We start from the raw sequence: 7832 nt of genomic DNA, 5'->3' as shown, positions 1-7832 counted from the left end.
TTTTTACTAGATACAAACAGATATGGCTTTTCCCTATTACAAGGGAGGTAGCCAAAAAACAAAGGTATAAAAACCACTCCCATCCATTCCATCCTCTACCCTCTTATCTTGGTATCTCCTGGATGATGGGTCATCCCTGCATCTTGCCCACTGCTCTCGATCAGCAGTGCCACAAGACACAGCAAATCCACAGCAAGGCTGCTTCATTAAGTCAGTGACCCCCCCTCTCCATCCCCTCATGCAGAAAAGGAGAAGACGGAAAGAAATCCCTTCGGGCTGCATCAATTTATTTCTCACACATACTCCCTCAACCCCCCATTCCCCACCCACTCCTTTTCATGCATCACAGCATCATCCATACACAACCATTCTCCATTCACCCCTATCTTCTGTCCTCTCACGTCCTTCCTCAACAGACATTCCCCTCTTTCCCAATGCCCCTTTTACCCCATCCATCCATCTCATCCTAGGTCGCCCCTTCATATTCACTCCTTCCACATCTACCTTCCATACCTCTTACTAATCTTTCTTCACTCATTCTTTCCATGTGTCCAAACCATCCGAATACTCTTTCATCAACCCTATCTCCCAGTTCCCTTTCCACCCCCTTTTTCTTCTTCACTTTCTCATTTCTCACTCTATCCAGCCTAGTAACCCCTATCATACTTCTCAGGCACCTCATCTCAAGCACATTCAAACTCCTTCTCTTTTCCTCTCTTATGTTCTATGTTTCTGCTCCATACAGTGCTGTCAACACAATCACTCCTTCATACAATCTCCTCTTAGCATCCATTCCCAAATGTCATTTCTCATTACACATTTCAATCCACCAAGGCATTTACTCACTTCTCTCAATCTACATTCTACCTCCATCTTTCTCCACTCCTCCCTTTCCTGCCACATTTGCACCCAAGAATCAAAACTATCCACTTCCTCCAGTCTCTCTCCCTTAATACTCACTTCCAGTCTGCTGCCACTTTCACTCCTTGTACATCTCATGACCTTACTTTAACCTACATTTATCTTCAACTTCCTTCTTTCACACACCTTTCCAAACTCTGTCACTAACGTCCTCAATCCCTCCTCTGATCCTGCTACAAGTGCAGTGTTGTCAGCAAACAGCAACTGGATTATCTCCCACTTTTCTCTTATTTTCTTTAACCATCTCCAATCCCTGACCCATTACCCTTGCATTTACATCTTGCACCACCCCATCCATGCATAAATTGAACAGCCAGGGTGAAATAACATATCCCTGACAAAATCCCACCTTTACCTCAAACCACTCACTCCATTTCTAATCTTAACGCAAGCTAGGCTACTCTTGTAAAAACTCTTGACTGTTCTTAAAAGTTTTCCTCCTATCCCATATTTCTGCAATACCTCCCACAGTGCCTTCCTGTCTACCCTGTCATAAGCATTTCCAGATCCATAAAAGCAAAAAAAAAAATCCTTTTCTGATCTATGCAACCCCTACCTGTCCTAAACCCACATTGTTCCTTACCAATTACTCCCTCTGTTCCTCTCTTAATCTTCTCAATCAAGACCCTCCCATAAGCCCTCCCAACTACACTTAAGCTGATCCCTCTGAAACTACTACACTCACACTTGTCCCCTTTTCCCTTGTAAAGTGAAACAATACAGGCATTCCTCCAGTCCTCCAGCACTCTACTCTCTCTTAAACAAACATTAAATAACCTCACCGGCCAGTCCACCATCACTCTACCTCCTTTTTTCAGACATTCTGCATGACATCCATCCAACCCAGGTGCCTTACCTGCCTCTTCATCTTAATAACTACCTTCACTTCATCTTTACTTATTTCTCCTCCATTCTCCTCGCCCATCACAGTCATTTTCTTAGCGCTTCCCACTGCAACTGCCTTTCCCTCCCAATCCTCCTTCACATTGTAGTTAGCATATTATCTATTGAACACCAAATTCATTATGAGCATATAGATCATTTAGAGATTTCTCGACTTTCTCAATATATTCCCCTCAAATGTATAGATGAAATTATTCAGTATATCTCATATTTTTTAGAATATTTTTAAAGTATTGTGGAGTAGTAATAGAATATTTGTAAAGATACCATGAACAGATTCAGGGTGTTGAAAAGGTACAAAATCTATTCATCAGGGTCAGAAGTCTGCTTCAGTTGGAACAAAGAATTAAAGTGTTCACTGGGACTTTCAAGAAGCTTTAATCTTTTTTGCATTTATTTAAGGTTATAAAATGTTTATGGTGCATTTGATTAAGATTACCTATATTAGAAATTTCCATTAGATGGATGCATGTGTTCAGAATAATGGCTCATTCAAGAATAAAGTAGATATACATAAAATAGTTTAATGACTTGTTTAGAAACAAAACAAGGATTCAATTTACTCTTGTCTTATACTTCTAAATTAACAAGACATTTCATGTGCACTGATTGTTAGCCAGGTCCTTCTAATGTAATGAGTTACAAAGGTATTCAGGCATTACTGTCAAAAATAATGTATTTAGTTTTTCCGAGTTTACCATGAGTCCAGGATTATGGTAAATTGTTATAGAACTAAGTTTTCTATTGTGACTTTGTACCAAATAATGACTCCAAGTATCTAGTTAACACTAATTTCATATCTGATCTAAGGGCCATATTAGTATAATTATAACAGTATAGTATAACTTCATTTTGTAATTATTAATGTCCACTAGAATTTTTTTATTATTTTTTTTTTTATTTTTTTTTAGTAGAGTACATAAAAAAGGGCTTCTACAGATCAGTATGTTTTCATATATTAGTAGCAATTATTTGTATTGATCAGTTTGATTATGGTGGTATTCTTGTCTTTTATTAGAAATTGTTTTTGTTGTGAAAGCTTTATGAAACTGACTGTACTCCTTATATTGGGGGTACAAAAGATGGATGCAGTGACACATTCTGTATATTTTATTCCAGCCAATGCCAGATGACTTTATTCAGCATTTGGGACATCAATGTAGCAAAGGGCATGATACATATCAAAGGGCCTTCCTCTGCCCCCCCCTCAAGTCAAAACATATACCCACTCCACACCCATTCAGAATCCACTTATTTTCCCTATTGATTAACCCTAGTACTACTGACAAGTACCCACAAGTAGTAGTCCTATAATACAGGTGCTAGACAGAATCAGCTCCTTGCTGCCCTTCCTCAAAACACATCAACACCCTTACCTCCATCTAGAGATGTAGCCCATTGGGGCTGACATTCAGTCCCTGGACTGGTCACAAGATATCTCTCTCATTCTCTTTTTCTCTGACATCTGCAACTGTACTCCCTCTATCTTTTTATGTATAAGAGGAGCTGACAACTGGCAACTACTCCCCTTCTCTTATTACTTTAACTGGTAACATAGGAACAGTCCCACACTGAAACACCACAGATAATAATCCAATATTTATTCCCAGAAAGATTTGTGGGAAGGCCCAAAGACCATTGCCAGCAGCTGTGGGGATGAATATTTACAGTCGGTGAAACTCGTAGCAGCAATTTTTATTACTGATTAATCCCTTTGCTACAATGATGTACTATGTTGCGTTTATTCTGGCTAGCTCCAGATGATTTTACTCACCATGGTGATAGGGATAGAGGTCACTGAAAGTTTTGTCATGAATAGGGTAGAATGTGTTTATGAATTGGTAACACATCTAAGTTTCCAGAAAATATGTTTGAATTGTCCATACAGATTACATTCACTAAATGCCAAGAAAAGCTGTAAAAAGCCCAAGATCTTCCACTGCATTTAGGAAAATGCCTTCCCTCTTTGTATTTGATGTTAGTTTTTATTTCATGTTACCTGATAGTCATCTCTTGACACACATACTACCCCAGAAGTTCTTTCTGTTCTCCTCTACTACAAACCATTGACCCACAAAATTCACTAGTGGCTCATCTAAATTTACTCCTGCTTCAAATCTGTGTCTTTTTCTTGGTGCTTTCTCATGTTGGCATCCCCAGCAACAAACAGGGCAACAAGGCAGCTTGGGATGCAGCATCAAACCCTTCAAATGCTTACACCCCACTGATTGCAACAGACTTCTACCACACCCTCTGGTCCACAGTGCATAACTTGTTGCTGAGAGACCTGACAAACCATTTAAAGACTACAAGATCTCATGTACACCCAGAGCCCTCTTATCACCATTGTAAATGATGCTTTGAGACAGTATTGATGTAATTGAAAAAAGGATATTCTCATCTCATCTATAGCTCTATTCAGACCAATGAAACTCCTCCCATTTGCCCTTGTGGTGTTCTTTTTACTGTATCACATATTTTACTTGAATACTCTATCTACTTAACCCTTTGGAACAACCTCCTATTTTCCCACTCTCCTCTTGAAACAATTATTTCATTACATCTTATTTTAGGATCATTGGCAACCAATGCCCTTACCATCAGATCACACTTTCCTTTAAGACATTAACCCTATTAACAAAGCATAACCACATCATACCATGCACACCCTCTGACTTGATGTCCAACATTTCTGCAGTTTAGGAAAGTCATGCTCCCATATGTACATACATATACCAAAGGCTTTTTCCCCCTTTTTCCCATATGTACCTAATTTAAAACTAGGTATGATAATTGAAGAGTAAGAGACAGGATACCATAAGTACAACTCTTTTCCTATATACAACAACTAGTTGACCCTGACCTCTCACCTGACTTCATAAACCCAAAATGGTTCTTGATATTGGTGTGATACTATCATTAAGAATAGATGCACTGGTATATTGTCAATTATAAATACAGTACCTAATGATTAATTGTTTGATGACTTTGTTATACTGTCATGGACTAGCATTTGTATTTGTGTTGTTATATCAAACCTGGCCACAATTTGATCAGTTGATGGAACTAATCAAATTGTGGCTAGGTTTGATATAGCAACACAAATACTGTACAAATGCTAGTCCGTAACATATAAATGGGGACCTTCTATCTGGGATAAATTTTCTTCTTCACTGGATGAAATAATTGGTGTGTGCAAAATACTTGAGAGGAAATAGGAAGAAAGGTAGAGAATTTAGGTCATCAAGTGAATTCAAACCGTGATTGATCATAGAAATGGAAGTGCATCTGCCATATTTGTTGTATACATATGATAGGCATACCAAGAAAGAGATTGTCTTGCTCAAGCAGTTTAAGTAGTATCGACAATAATTTTAACTTGAGGGATTTCCACAGGTAGGAGAAAGATATAATATGGAAAACAATACAAGTGAAGGCAGAATAGATGATGAATATAGAGATGAGAAACAGCAAAGTTGATTTGAGATGAAGGGCAGAATTTCACAATTTTGAGGAATCTCCACAGGTAAGGGACAGATATGATATGGAGGATAACAGGAGTGAAATTAGGATAGGTGAGAGATTACCAAGGGTAAGAGAGAGATATTACGATGTGGAAGAAATTAGAATTGAGATTAGGTTAGGTGAAAGATTTCTATGGGAAAGAGGAAGATATTATGATGATATGGTAGACAATAGGAGTGAAAATAGAATAGTGGAGAACCTAGAGCTGAATCACGTAGTGAGGTCTATCGCAGATGTGGGACAGAGTCTGTAAGGGAAACAAATAGAATTGGAGCAGGACAGCCTGTGCAGCGGTCAACTTGGGTGAGTAGGGAGAGAAGTATTGAGGATATTATCATAAAAGCAAGTCAACTTGCCTCCAAATTTAGTGAAAGGGAACCAGAATTGTTCTTTTCTACATTCAAAGGCATAGTGAAACAGTTGGGATAGAGAAAGGACATCTGGTTGGCAATGATAAGATCTAGCCTACCCCCAAAAGCCTTCAATGTGTACACAGTATTTGATAAGAGATGGTATATATGATTATGATCAGATTAAGAGTGAAATATTAAAAGCATATGAGATTTCTCCAGAGTATTTCATAAAGAAATTCAGAGAGGTTAGGAAGGATATTGGTTATGGTTATATGGACCTAGCCAGGAATGTGAGGAGTAACCTAGACAAATGGATATATGCAGAAAATGTGATCATTATTGAGAAAGTCTTGGAAGTGATAACAATTGAACAATTCCTTTACTTATTGAACAATGAGGCTAAACTATATGTGACCACACAGAAATGTGGGACCTTATTACAAGCAGCGAGTTTGGCAGAGAATTTGTGAACGTAGGAAAACAAACATAATATAAACTTGGAGGGGCAAGAACAAAGGCGTGTATGCGATTCTGAGTCAGAGATATATGAGGCCACAAGTAGGGGATAGTTGGAGAAAACCAGTCCAGTATTTTAGCTATGGGAGAGTAGGGCATAGAACTCAGGATTGTTATGCTAGGCCAAATGGACAAAGGTACAGGCAGGAAATGGGAAACAAGCAAACCAGGCAGGAGATAATGTGTGTAGAAGGAAACAGGAGGGATGTGAATCAAAGTAGAAGATGTTATACCTGTAGGAATTCTGGTAATGGAATGGAAAATTGCCCCAAGGGAAATGGAAACAAAGGGGACAAGACTTTAGCAAGACAAAGGAGAAGGAAGTATCAGGCAAGAAAGAGGATAGCAATTGAAAAATACAGGAGTCTGCCAAGAGTGGTTATGTTATGTGAAAGATGCCAAAATAGGAATAGAGGGAAGTGAAAGGAAATATGTGGACAAATCTCTGTGAGACACAGGCATCCCACACCATTGTGAAACCAAATGTAATACCAGGATTAGAAAATAAGCATATAGGTCAGTCCACCATGGGATTAGCTGAAATAAATGGTCAGACAGTGGGCGTTGAAGTAGAAGTAGCAGAACTCCTAGTGAAAGGAATAGATGTCCTCCTCAGGAATGATGTAGGTGAGATAGTCCAGGTTAGACTCAAGACGATAAATGACCCCATAACCAGAGAGACAAATGATGATGAAGCTAACATGGAGGATCCAGTAGCAGTTATCACCAGGTTTCAAACCAAGAAGACATGAGAGGAAGATAAACAAAGTGGAGACACCCTTAATCCTCTGTTTGAAGCTGATGTTGCAGACAAGACTCCAGAAAGATCACAAGATGAACTTAGCATGGAAGAGAAGCAGGTAGCAGCAGAAGATGTAGGAGGAGACCAGGGAGGCGACACCCAAGCAGAAGAAATAATCTTTGAGAAAGCCATATATAGAGAAGAACTCATCTGACTACAACAGGAGGACCCAGAGCTGAAGGTGTGCCAAGCAGCTGAGGAGGAGCAGGAAGAAGAGGAATATGGCAAAACCAAGTTTGTCATGGAAGATGGTGTACTTCTGAGAAAATATAAGGCACCAGAAAAGGTAGGAGGTGATGTTATTACACAAATTGTAGTTCCACGGAAGATTAGGGAGATTGTGAGGCCACTTCATGCAACTGCAAGCACCCACATTGGAATAACCAAGATTAAACAAGTACTTTTAAACAAATTTTATTGGCCTCATTTGTCGGAAGATGTCAAGAGGAGAGTTAAGTGATATATTGTGTGTTAAGTGACTGGGAAGCCAAATGACATTCCCAAGAAGGTACCCATGTGCCAAGTTCCTGTCATTGAGGAACCTTTCAGTAAAGTGATTGTTGATTGTGTAGGACCTCTCCCAAAGACTAAGTCTGGGAAGTCATTTCTTCTTACCATAATTTGTCAAGCCACATGGTATGCTGAAACAATACCCTACCAAACATTAAGGACAGGACAATCACCAAGGCCTTGATGTCATATTTTAGTAAGATGGGGTATGCCTCGGGAGGTACAAAGTGAGAGACACCAACTTTTTATATGGGATAATCAAGATAGCCCTGGAAGGTTTCAACATAAACCAAATACTTCTG

The sequence above is a fragment of the Oratosquilla oratoria genome, chromosome 5 (genome assembly GCF_046742065.1).
Source record: "Oratosquilla oratoria isolate Oo_2021 chromosome 5, ASM4674206v1, whole genome shotgun sequence".
NCBI classification, from domain to species: domain Eukaryota; kingdom Metazoa; phylum Arthropoda; class Malacostraca; order Stomatopoda; family Squillidae; genus Oratosquilla; species Oratosquilla oratoria.
This window is presented reverse-complemented; position numbering follows the sequence as displayed.